Consider the following 14118-nt stretch of genomic DNA (forward strand, 5'->3'; position numbering starts at 1 on the left):
GCATCCAAGAAAAAGGGCTTCAAAGCAGCATGAGAAATTTTCTAAAGGTTTCCATGTGCTTAGCTGTGTGTTAAAAATATATGTACATCTTGGTTAATATAGGCCTTAACTTGACAATGTCTAATAGGAAAAATGGGCATTCTTATTTTGCTGTTATAATGCAACAAACTATTTTAAAGCTGTACTTTGTTCCATGTTTTCCCTTCACGCTTAGTTTGACAACCAGGCTATCATAGTATATTTATTCAAACTCACAACTTTTTTGGATTTTTCTGCATTTCCATATGTAAAAGAAATAATCACAAATGGCCTACATTAAATTGCCTGAGTGGATCAAAAAGTTAACTAGCTAGCGTTTGGTTGTTAATGTAGTGACCTACCTATTACAGTAACTTTCTCTGTGGATAAAGTGCAAATATCAAATTTTAGTGCTGCTAATTTTCTGACCTCTGTGAAAAATGAAAAGGGAAATAAATGGCTAAAATATTCTGACAAGAAGGTAAACTGCCAGTGCACAATAGATTTTTATCCTTTCATTTCTTTTACTATTGTAAAATCAGAGAAACTGTAACCTAAGCAGAATAGCCAGACTTGAAACTTACCATGGACAAATGTTCTTTGTGCATAATTCTCAAGGAAACTATTTTTGGTAGTGAATGAATATATGTAATCATTAACACATGATGGGACCATTGTACAAGCATGAGGCTGAAGCCTGAATGCTTCCAGTACTCAAGAAGTGTTTTTGTACTTTATATAATACACTGCCTGAAATGTGCTATGGCTTTTTTATGTTCGCTTTTAAATTTAACCTTTTTGAGAAAGAAGCTTACATGTTTCCTTTTTTAAAAATGAGGAATTATTTTGTTGCTCAAGGAAAAAAAATATTCGTTTTGTTAATACTTACCAAGTAGTAGTTTGGGGAGTGTTTTGATTATTGTTCTCTTGTGTGCTTTACTCTATTTTCCTGGCCAGCAGGTTATTGAATTTCTTAGATTTTGTTTGTTTAAACTAGACTCTAAAAAGAGCTTAATTATGTTCTTAGTTTCAGGTTATTATATATATTGAAACCTTTTTGTGATTTTTTTTTCTTTTAGAGCTAGAGCTTCATTCTGCTGTATTTTTCGCCTGTATTTCAAGGCCTCCTGTTTGATCTTTTTTTTTTTTTTAGTACAGAGGGACTTGGCAGAAGCAATGAGCACCACTGAACTGACTAAAAGAATCACTGGAAAGTAACATTTAACACCTCCATTTGAGACATGGCTCCAAGTTCAGAAAAAGTAGAGGTAGGAAGAAGTGGGTTAAAAAAAAACTAGAAATATATTTTGGTTATCACTGGCATTTAAAAGAATCTGCAGAAGTGGTGTCAGATCATGGCTCATCTTGGAGTCAGGTACAAGTAAGTAGTGGGGACATGCAGGTAACCCTTACTTTATAGCATGATATGAGTGAAGAGCAGACTCCATCCTTCCAGTGTGTCCCTGGCATATATACACCAGCATAGACCTTGAAACTGTTTACTTTTTCTCTAGGGCAACAGGGAGACATGGAAGCAGGCTTGTGACTAACTTCTATCTGCACCCTGTAAGTGAGTAACAACTGACATGTTTAAAGTGGCCACCTGATTAGTGGCCAGCTTATGTGCCCTTTCAATGTTCTAAAAGCAGCTGAAGTGCTGCAAAATAGCATCTCGTTAAATGGGTGCTACTCTGAAACATTTTACTTTTTGTTACTTATTTGCATGAACAGGGAAGGAAACCTATCTGGCCATTTAGTTCTGCTCTGGGTCCCAGGACACTGCCAGATCTCCACTGGGTCATCCCCTGCACAGCCTCTGCTGGGAACCCAGTCTCTGCAAGCCTCTTGTTTAGCCCCATTACTACTGGAGCTGGAGCCAGAGTTGGAGCCAAAGCTGTCCCCGCTGCCAGCCCGCTTAACTGAGAGATGGAGGTTTTGCGGATCTAGGGCTGCTCTTCCTCCCCTCTCCAACTTACCTTTGCACTTTGGACCAATTGACTGTCCCCTCCCTTCTTTACTGAGGGAAAGGGAAAGGAGGGAGCAGAGCCTCAGGTCACTTGCAGCCTCCTGTATTGTTTGCCCTTATGTGCCCAGTGTACCCATGTTACTATGAAGGCTAATAGCATGCTGGGCTGCATTAACAGGAGCATTGCCAGCAGATTGAGGGAAGTGATTCTTCTCCTCTATTCAGCACTGGTGAGGCCACATCTGAAGTAGTGTGTCCAGTTTTGGGCTCCCCACTACAGAAAAGATGTAGAAAAATTGGAGAGAGTCCAGAGGAGAGCAACAAAAACGGTTAGGTGGTTGGGTCACCAGAGGAGACACCTTGTTGGATCTGGTCCTGGACACTGGCGATGACCTAGTGAGGGATTTGTGGGTGCTCAACCACCTGTGCAACAGCGATCATCGCCTGCTGGAATTCACCATCCAGCACAAGGTGGCGAAGGCCTGCAGCAAGGCAGCAGCCGTGGATTTCATGAGGGCAGATTTCAATGAGGTAAGGAGAATAGTTGGGGAGACACTGAGGTCCCAGAGGGGAGGGGAGTGGGTGTCCAAGAAGAGTGGTTGTTCCTTAAGGAGACGATCCTCCAAGCCCAAAGGAGGTAATCCCAATACGGATCAAAGTGGGCAAGAGGATGCAAAAGCCCCCATGGCTCACCAAAAGCATCTGGGAATGTCTCCTAGCTAAAAAGGAGGCATACACCCAATGGAAGGGAGGGGCCATCACCAGGGAGGACTATACCTCTGTTGCTCAGAACTCTAGCAGGGTGGTCAGGAAGGCCAAGGTGGAGATGGAACTGGGACTAGCTACCTAGATCAAGGACAACAAGAAGTACTTTTTTAAATACATAGAGGGTAAAAAGAAGGTACCGGGTAACGTGGGGCCTCTACAAACACGCTAGAAAATTTGGTCATTGCACCAGACAGCAAAGCTAACCTATTTAACAATTTCTTTGCCTCCATTTTTCTGAGCAGGGACTGGGTCATCCCCCCCCACTGGGACCCCCATAGGCCCCAGGTGAGGCGCACCCAGGCCTAGGGTCAAAGAGGACCTAGTCAGGGAACTTCTGGAGGGACTGGAAGTATTTAAATCAGCAGGTCCTGACGATCGCCACCCCAGAGTGCTGAGGGAATTAGCAGAGGTCATTGCGGGACCCCTAACATGGCTTTACGAGCACTCATGGTGCTCTGGCAATATGTCAGAGGACTGGAAAAGGGCCAATGTGGTTCCCATCTTCAAAAAAGGGAGGAAGGAGGACCCAGGAAACTATAGGTCTGTTAGTCTTACCTCAGTCCTGGGTAAGCTTTTTGAGAGACTTATCCTGGCGCATGTCCATGAGAGGCCAACATGGGAGATTATGCTTAGGGGCAACCAACATGGCTTCATTAGAGGCAGGTCCTGTTAGATCAACCTGGTGACCTTCTATGACCAGGTCACAAAATCCTTGGATGCAGGTGTCACAGTGGATGTAGTCTTTTGGGACTTTAGGAGGGCCTTCAACACTCTCTCTCATCCCATACTCATTAAAAAACTAGGAGACTGTGGCGTCAATACCTACACAGTCAGATGGGTCACTAATTGGCTGGAGGGCTACACCCAGAGAGTGGTGGTGGATGGGTCTTCTTCGACCTGGAGGGATGTGGGCAGAGGGGTTCCCCAGGGCTCGGTCCTCAGACCTGCACTGTTCAACAGCTTCATCAGCGACTTGGATGAGGGGGTAAAAAGCACCCTGTTCAAATTCACAGATGACACTAAGATGTGGGGAGAAGTGGGCACGGTAGACAGGAGGAATAGGCTGCAATCAGACCTGGACAGGTTATAGGGGTGGGTGGATGAGAACAGGATGGATTTCAACACTGACAAGTGCAAGGTACTGCACCCAGGGAGGAAGAACCAGCAGCATACCTACAGGTTGGGGTACTCCCCTCTCATCAGTTCAGAGGCAGAAAAGGATCTTGGAGTCATTATTGATGCCAAAATGAATATGGGCCAACACTGTGGGGATGTGGTCAGGAAGGCCAACCATACCTTGTCATGCATCCACAGGTGCATCACAAGCAGGTCCAAGGAGGTGATCCTCACCCTCTATGCGACACTGGTCAGGCCATAGTTGGAGTACCTCATCCAGTTCTGGGCACCGCACTTCAGGAGGGATGTGGACAGCATTGAAAGGGTCCAGAGGAGGGCCACCCACATGATCAGGGGGCAGCAGGGTAGGCCCTACGAGGAGAGGCTAAGGGACCTGAACCTGTTCACCCTCCACAAGAGAAGGCTGAGGGAGGATCTAGTGGCCATTTACAAACTAGTCAGGGGGGACCAGCAAGCATTGGGGAATCCCTGTTCCCCTGAGCACTCCCAGGAGTGACAAGAAATAATGGTCACAAGCTGGCAGGGGGTAGATTCAGGCTAGATATCAGGAGGTGCTACTCCACTGTCAGGATGGCTAGGATCTGGAACCTACTTCCAAGCGAAGTGGTGCTGGCTCCTACCCTGGGGGGTTTTAAAAGGAGGCTGGATGAACACCTTGCCTGGGTCGTTTGACCCCAGTGCACTTTCCTGCCATGGTAGGGGGTCAGACTTGATGATCTGCTCAGGTCCCTTCCGACCCTACCTACTATGATACTATGATTTATGAGGAGAGGCTGAGGGAAGTGGCCTTATTTAGTCTGGAGAAGAGAAGACTAAGGGGAGATTAATAGCAGCTAGGCCTGTGCTAAGCGACTAGTATTTGCTTTGGATTTGGATTCGGCTGATTTGGGGGGCATTGATTCGATTTGGTGATTCAAATCACTGTCCCAAATTGATTTGGCCGAATCTGATTCAGAGATTTGGCCACAGCCAACTTGGCCGAATTTCCAAATCAGCCCCATCCCCTGCCTGCTCTCAATGGCTGCCTCGCCCACTCTCCCAGCTCCCAGTTCTTTGAAGAAAAAAAAAAAAGCCCCCACTCACCAGCTGCTGCCACTTGGGGGGGCAATCCCCACTTCCCCCCACCTCCCACAGTACATGGGGGTCTCTGCCATGAGACCTCCAACCCCCATCTGCTCTCCCAGCCCCCCCATGGCTGCCCCAACAGCCCCAGCTCCCAGCCCTTTAAAAAAGACCTTTTCATTGCTCTCCTGATTCGATTTGGATTTGAAGATTCGACCACTGAATCAGGCCGAATCTCCTTTGAATCGAATCAGCACCCAAAGCTTCGCACAGCCCTAATAGCAGCCTTCAACTACCTGGAGGGTGCTTCCAAAGAGGATAGAGCTAGACTATTTTCAGTGGTGGCAAATGACAGAACAAGGAGCAATGCTTTCAAGTTGCAGCAAGGGAAGCTTAGGTTAGATATTAGGAAGAACTTTCTTACAAGGAGGGTAGTAAAGCACTGGAACAGGTTACCCAGAGAGGTGTGGACTCTCAATCCTTAGAGGTGTTTAAGACCCGGCTAAACAAAACCTTGGTTGGAATGATGTAGTGGGAATGGTCCTTATTTGAGCAGGGGGTTCAACTAGATGACCTCCTAAGGTCCCTTCCAACCCTCATTTTCTATGATTCTATGTTCCTCTAGAACATTGCCTTCCTCTATACTTTCTTTAAAGATCTGGATTTTTTAAGAAATGCAAAGCATGCCCATCAGACTAATATTTCATTTTTAAAAGGAATTTTCTGAAACTATACAACTATAATACACACATGCACGTGGCACATACACACACACTTCTAAACTAGAATAGCTTTATTTTTTTCTGAAATGTATTCATTTCTTATAAAACTGAAATCTGAAAAGGAAAAAGGAGAGGGGAGAGAGCCCAGCCCTAGCTCCCAGCTCTTTAAAAAAATACAAACATGATTTTATATTTTGGTGGGGGGAGGGGGGTGTTCCTCCTGAATGTCTATTTTAAAAAATAAAGTAAAACAAAACACTCCTAATTGGAATATTTCTGTACTAATTTCCATTTCAGATCACCTTTTTATGGATAGGTTTCATACTTTGTTTAAATAAGTAGAATGGAAGTTTTACAGGAAACTCTTTAAATTCATACCACCTGATAGTTTTTGTCAACACAATCATCTGTTTTATTACATTTGTTTATTATTATTTTACATTTCAATTTCTAAAAATATAGGACATTGTAAAGATTATTAAAATGATTCTGTCAGACATCTCAGGCATAGCAACATTTTAGAGAACTTGTATAATCCATTTGATTGCATAATTCCACATATTCAACCACAACAATTGGTAACAAAATTAAAAAGGGCTTTTTTAATGCCAGCTTTCCCACTGTCTTTGTCCCAAACCATGTTTTTAACTGTGTATACTATTCTACTTTGATCCCTGTTTTCTCACATGCTACCAAGCCAAATTATGCTGCTTACAGAAAACCACACCACTTAGATTGATTCCATCTCAGGCTTTTTGAATGCCTGTACCTAGCCTAAAGTCCAGTATTCGAAATTACTTTTACAATTGTAGGCCCAGCCTAAAGGTTTGTGGTGAGCAAAAAAGAGGGAAGAAGAAAAGCTTTAAAAAACTCTAACAAGTCAGTTTTGAGTTGTACCACAATTTTTTTTAGGTTCTTTCTTTACCTTTGTTAATGATATGGCCATAGGGCATGTCTACACTTGCCAATTTAAGTGCTTTAGCCCAATTTAAGGATCATTAAAGGCATGTATCTACACATGTTTGCCCTTGATGCACCTTAAAAATGGTGATGTTGGCCTATTCATGCCTGCATAAAGCAGGTATCAAATTTAGGCATGCATAGCTAAATCACATTAATGAATGTGTAGATGCACTAATGTGCATTAATGCAGTGTGTGTCCATTGATTTGGGACTAGTCCCAAGTCAGATCGAACACCCACATTAAAGCGCATTAGCACATGCACATGTAGATATGCACCTAAATTGCCTTAATGCGCATTAAGTTTAGGCATGTGTAAAAGCACATATAGATACACCCATTGTATCTAAGCACCTGAATGACTGACATTTCTCTGCTGTAGTAGGATATCCAATGCAGCATCCTTGTCAATACAAAAGTATACCCTATTGACAGTTAACACCATGTTTGAAGCAAAATTAACTCCTGCAGAATCTCTTATATAGGTGTTATAGAGTACCTGTTGATTCAAACAAAGGCAACATTCTTCTGTTCTCACAATGATGGATTGCAGTATGACTTGATCACTTTGGAGAGGCTACCTTTGAAGCAGTCTGATTCACCCTCCAAGGAAAGTGAATCCCTTCCTCAAGGACTGCTGGATCTACACGGTCTGAAAGCCTCATCCCCCTAACTATCCTATTTATGTAAATAATTTCCAAGACGTTCCAAAGGCTTTTTTCCTCACAGTTTTTATCCCACTACATAAGCAAACTTGCCTAGTATGCAGAGTGATTTAGTGGCAATATAACTGTAGTACTTTTACAGGAGTCTTGGGTCTGGAGAAAGAGAGAAAATCTCTGAAGAGGGCTGGGGTGGGGTGGGGTGGGGGTGGGGGTGGGGAGAAAACAACAGACTGGGACAATAATAAATCCTTGCAGCAGGTCCTATGGAAAGATATATTTTAGAAGTATTCCTTGAGTAGCTGCGTGCCTTGGCCCTACTACTATGGATACTTGATGGCAAGCCCAGGGAAAAGAAAGTGTGCTCTGGATGCTGGGCATCCAGAAAAGATTAACAATTTATGGCCTAGGGTATGTCCTAGAACTTTCAATGAGAAGATCATATTTCCTTGTTGAGGAGAGTGTAGGTTCATTTATTTTCAGCACAAAAACACTGCTTTAGACGAAGGATGTGTAATTACTAAACTGAAAATCAGTCCAGCAACAGCCGAACACTACTTCTGCTTGCAATGTTGATTAATGCTTCTACAGAGACAAAATCTGCACTTTAAGAAAAATATCTGAATCTTTGTCACAATTAATGTGTTTGACACAATTCAAGAAATAAGTATTACATAAGATCATAGCACTTTGCTTTCAAGTCTCCCCCTGTTTATGGGGGGAGGAGGTTAAGGACTATAGTAGCTTTCAAACAGAGTGCCAGATCCCTTGTGATCTTATGTATTGAATTTACTAGACATTTTCTGATTGTACTTGTTTGTGAAGTAGTTGTTTTCATCCATTGAGCATGGCTAATATATTTTGTAAACTCCTTGTAACTAATCATCTGTCTGTCCTGGACTGTCTACTGCTGATATTTTTGAACAGAACAAAATAGATATTTTTTACAGTGTATTTAGTCTACATCTAAAATCCATCTGATGCATTTTTCTCTGCATTTTACTACAAAAAACAATGTGATATATTGTCTTTAAACTTTTTCTTGACTAGTTAATTGGCTGAGTGACTCTTCCTATAAGGCAGAAATCAACGAAACAGTTACATTGCTTTGTGGTGTACAATTACTGACAGAAGCTTGTGCTGAAGAATATGTAAAATGTAGAACACAGACTAAAACTGACTGAAGAGAGAACAGTTTGGGATGGCAAAACTTTTGTCTAAAGGGAACAAGAAATTGCACAAAGTGCTCAGGAGAAATTTTAAATTAAATACATTGTTCTGACAGTACGCTCTGTCAATGGCTGACTGTCATTGTCATAATATATTTATTATTTATAGTTGAAGGTCTTGCCTTGTAAGGCACTGAATATCTGCACATTCAGGCATCAAGGTGCTAAGAAGAATTAGACCCTGTTTCCAGACATTTATTCTAATAATAATTTGAGCTCTCTGGTTTCTTGTTCAGTATGTATACATTCAAATCTAAATTGCACAAATAAATGAGAAATTTTTGTTTTGCTTTGCTTTGCTTTGTTTTTGAGAACCATACAGAAAAATTGAATGGATGCTCAAGGACTAAAATCTCTTGGAAACGCTTTAAATAATCAGACTAGAAATAAGGCACGCATTTTTCACAATGAATATAATTAACCAATGGAATAGTAGTGCCAGTGGTGTAATTAATCATTGGAACTTTACACCATAGTGGATTTTTAGTTCCCTAAGGCCTTTAAATGGGAGTCTTTCTGAAAAATCAGAATGGTCTAGCTCACCCATAAGTATGGGGCAAGACACTTGGCCTAAGGGAATATATGTGTTGAGTTAAGCAGTTCAAACTAGGTGATCATAGACTTCCTTTATAGTCTATGAATCTGTTCATAAATAAACTATTTTAAAATGATTCTTTTCTTTTCCTTCTGCTTCCCAAAAGGTTTAATAATCATTTAATGCCTGGCAATTTCTGTCTGGTGAGTTCAGTTTACTAATGGATGGATACAAGCATTCACATCCTGAGAACAATGAGATCCATAGCAAATCCCAAGGTATGTTTCATGGAAGTATTTTTTTGGTGGAAAGCCCACAACTGTGGAACCTATTTCCAAATGAGAACGAGTTTTGGCTCACTGAAAGATTAAATTTGCCTTTTCTTGCAGATGTTTTTTAATGGATAAGGAAGGTCTCTCTGAATGAGGAGCAAGAGACTGGGAAAGATTTTCTTAATCTGGAATCACACATTATTTATTTAAAGTTAGCTCGATTCTATGGGATAGCCACTTTAAAAAATGTATCTGCTAAAAAATTACTACCTTGATTCTAAAGGAGACAAAAGAACCGTGGGCATGCCATGATTCTAATATGTTGCATCTTCCTCTTGGTACAGATACAGTGTTGCTATAAGTCAGCCAAAGCTTGATTTTTACACTACAAGTCCCACTTCCACTCCAGATGTGCTGCACGCATTTGACAGTTTTTATTTACCTCTGCCATGATATGCACTTTAGAGCTTTTTGCCCTTTGAAAATCACAGACTTTTTCACCTTTCTCTAAAGGAAGCAGTCATTGATTTCAGGCATTCTTTAGTTGGATCTTTGGGCATGGTCCCTGCTTCATAGTTCTCCTAACATGATGGGCCTAACTAGATCTGACACCAGTAAAACCTTCTATTCCAGTAGCCTATGGCAGCAGCTAGTTAAAGTACAGTAAAGAGCACCTTTTTCAAAACAAAGTAGCATTGGCAACATGTAGGGAGTGCACGCAGGTGCATATGCACCCCCTTAGCTTGGTGGTGCACCCCCTGAGAAAAGACACCACCAACACTGCCAGCAGCACCTGTGGGCAGTCGCCGCTGCCATCCCCACACCCACCCCCACTCCTCTGCCACTGACACTGTCAGCGGTGTCTATGAGCAGTCCGTGAGCACCGCTGGCTGCCACCAACACTGCCGGCAGCATCTGCGGGTGGTCGCCGACCACTGGTCAGCGCTCACCACCCCTCCCTGCTGCCAACAGTGCCGTGGCTGCCTGTGGAAGCTCTTTGCTTGCCGTCACCATGCTCCCACCGCTGACAGCACTGCCGCCACCTATGGGAGCTCACCACGCCCCCTCAGCCTCCGGATGCATGCAGTGTTCATGCAAAGCAGTACTTATTCTTTTTCCCAATGGGGACCATAACACTCACAGCAAAGGAGTAAAACAGCAAAAGGCCTACGTGAATGGCTCTTAACTATGACTTACTCTTTCCTTCTCTTCAACCAATTTAACCTCTGTTTGGGAAAAGCAGACTGCTCAAATTTCTTCTTCTCTCTGGATGTTACTAGGGTGTAATTGGGAGATGTGTTTATAACATATCTCAAGGCAGGCTTCGGCTTCCTAGACAATGACCCGCACATCACGATGAGAGACATGCTCGGGTGGGATGGGCTTCATCTTTCCCCCAAAGGTAAGCGTGTGTTCTCTTCTAGGTTGGCGGATCTCCTCCGGCGGGCTTTAAACTAGGCTCGTCGGGGGACGGGGAAGATGAGGGCAGAGGAAGCCTTGAACCAAAAAACCAAGAGACACCCACAAGAGCAGCCCAGCCTAGACCGACGACAAGCAGAACAAATAACCAGGTAAGCAACAGGGGCCCGGGTAGTACTGGCCCCCCTACCGGGTAGTAGGGGGCCAGTGCACACATCTTCAGGAGGCCTCAAATGCCTCTACACAAACACTCGTAGTATGGGGATCAAGCAAGAGGAACTTGCCCTCCTGCTAGCTGACACCAAGCCAGACATAGTGGGGCTCACAGAAACATGGTGGGACCCAAACATGACTGGGCAGTGAATATCAAGGGCTATAGGCTGTATAGGAGGGACAGGACAGACAAAAGCATATGGGAATATCTCCTTGCTAAAAGGGAGGTGTACACCCAATGGAAGGGAGGGGCCATCACCAGGAAAGACTATACCTCGGTTGCTCAGGGCTGCAGGGGGGCGGTCAGAAAGGCAAAGGCAGACATGGAACTGGGACTAGCTACCCGGATTAAGGACAACAAGAAGTCCTTTTTTAAATACATAGGGGGCAAAAAGAAGGTACCCAGTAACGTGGGGCCTCTGCAAGACACGCTACAAAATCTGGTTGTCACACCAGATGACAAGGCTCACCTATTTAACAATTTCTTTGCCTCCATTTTCCTCAACAGGGACCAGATCAGCCTGTCCGCTGGGACCCACTCAGGCCCCAGAGGAGGCGCACCCAGGCCTAGGGTTAGTGAGGATCTAGTCAGGGAACTTCTGGAGGGACTGGACATATTTAAATCAGCTGGTCCTGATGATCTCCACCCCAGAGTGCTGAGGGAATTAGCAGAGGTTATTGCGGGACCTCTGGCATGGCTTTACGAGCACTCATGGTGCTCTGGTGTGGTGCCAGAGACTGGAAAAGGGCAAATGTGGTTCCCATCTTCAAAAAAGGGAGGAAGGAGGACCCAGGGAACTATAGGCCAGTTAGTCTTACCTCAATCCTGGGTAAGCTTTTTCAGAGAGTTATCGTGATGCATGTCCACGAGGGGCCAGCAGAGGAGATTATGCTTAGGGGCAACCAACATGGCTTCATTAGAGGCAGGTCTTATCAGACCAACCTGGTGGCCTTCTATGACCAAATCACAAAATCCTTAGACACAGGGGTAGCAGTGGATGTAGTCTTTCTGGACTTCAGGAAGGCCTTCGACACTCTCTCACCCCATTCTCATTAAAAAACTAGGGGACTGTGGCATCGACACCTACACAGTCAAATGGGTCACTAACTGGCTGGAGGGCCGCACCCAGAGAGTGGTGGTGGACGTGTCATTTTCAACCTGGAGGGATGTGGGCAGTGGGGTCCCCCAGGGCTCGGTCTTCAGACCCGCTCTGTTCAACATCTTCATCAGCGATTTGGACGAGGGTCTAAAAAGTACCCTATTCAAATTTGCTGATGACACTAAGATGTGGGAGGATGTGGGCATGCTGGAAGGGAGGAATAGGCTGCAATTGGACCTGGACAGGTTACAAGGGTGGGCAGATGAGAACAGGATGGGTTTCTACACTGACAAGTGCAAGGTGCTGCACCTGGGGAGGAAGAACCAGCAGCATATCTACAGGCTGGGGAACTCCCTTCTTGTCAGTGCAGAGGCAGAAAAGGATATTGGAGTCATTATTGATGCCAAAATGAACATAGGCCGACAGTGTGGGGATGCGGTCAAGAAAGCTAACCGCACCTTGTCGTGCATCCACAGATGCATCTCAAGCAGGTCCAAGGAGGTGATCCTCCCCCTCTATGCAGCACTGGTCAGGCCGCAGTTGGAGTACTGCATCCAGTTCTGGTCACCGCACTTCAGGAGGGATGTGGACAGCATTGAGAGGTCCAGAGGAGGGCCACCCGCATGATCGGGGGCAGCAGGGCAGGCCCTACGAGGAGAGGCTAAGGGACCTGAACCTGTTCAGCCTCCACAAGAGCTGAGGGGGATCTAGTGGCCTGTTACAAACTAGTCAGGGGGGACCAGCAGGCATTGGAGGAGTCCCTGTTCCCCCGAGCACTACCAGGAGTGACTAGAAATAACGGTCACAAGCTGGCAGGAGGTAGATTTAGACTAGACATCAGGAGGCGCTACTTCACAGTCAGGGTGGCTAGGATCTGGAACCAACTTCCAAGCGAAGTGGTGCTGGCTCCTACCCTGGGGGTCTTTAAGAGGAGGCTAGATGAACACCTTGCTGGGGTCGTTTGACCCCAGTGCACTTTCCTGCCATGGCAGGGGGTTGGACTTGATGATCTGTCAAGGTCCCTTCCGACCCTACAAACTATGAAACTATGAAGACATATCTATTGAAACTTAATTTGGCAAATTCTGGTAAGAATAGTAGTGAAGATGGAACAGAAGAAAATTTAGCACAGGGTAAAAACATAAGGATGTGTTCAGATTTATGCTAACACATCTAAACAGATCTTGCTATCCTGCCTAGCAAAATTAAAGATAGTATGGGTTTGCCTCTATGTGCTGTAATCACACTTCCAATTGGAGTATAGATATAAACAGAAACAGAAAACACAGGGCTAAGTCCGACCTGGGATCTATGCTTCTGAGAATCTACTTCCTTTTTTCTTCCCACACTATTGAATTACAGTTGCATGAATACATGAACACAGCTGTGCTATAGCCACCTAAAATAATTGTGTGACCACTGAGTATTGTCAGTGGAGTTATGTGTAGTGTTTGGAGGTGCATAGTAGCCATCTGTGCCCCGAAACAATTCTGATATTTCCCCTTAGCCAGTGCAGGTCTGAGGTAGACTAGAAATTCTGGTTATGCTAAAACCATAGCTAGTGGGCTTTTGCCGCTTGCACGTGATGCTATCAAACCACTTAGCAGCTTGCCTGATCACACCTGAATTTGTAAAAGGAGCCCCCAGGCCCATGGCCTGCTATAGGGAGAGAATTAGGAAGGCAAAGCTGAGACAAATAGTCTGAGAGAAGTCTCTATGCACTGCCTATGCTGCCTCTTAAGGGGCAGCCTGGGGTCATTTCATCCCACTTCAGTTCCAGACAAGGTCATCATGGCCTTCACTGTACTAGTTTCAGGCTCAGTTCAGAAGTGGCTCCCTACACAATGTGTCAGTCCATAGTTTCAAGGGTCCTCATTCAGTTCCTCATCCTGCACACCACAAATTTCATCTTGTTCCTTGCTGAACCTGGCATCCAGTGCCACATCCTGAGAGAGCTCCTCTGGATTGCAAACATCCTGCAAGTCCTAGGCATCGTGGATGGGAGATCGATTGACAGCCATACACCTTCTCATCATCCCTGCATGCTTGTCAGC

Source organism: Alligator sinensis, unplaced genomic scaffold (genome assembly GCF_000455745.1).
Source record: "Alligator sinensis unplaced genomic scaffold, ASM45574v1 scaffold91_1, whole genome shotgun sequence".
In the NCBI taxonomy this organism is placed as follows: Eukaryota; Metazoa; Chordata; order Crocodylia; family Alligatoridae; genus Alligator; species Alligator sinensis.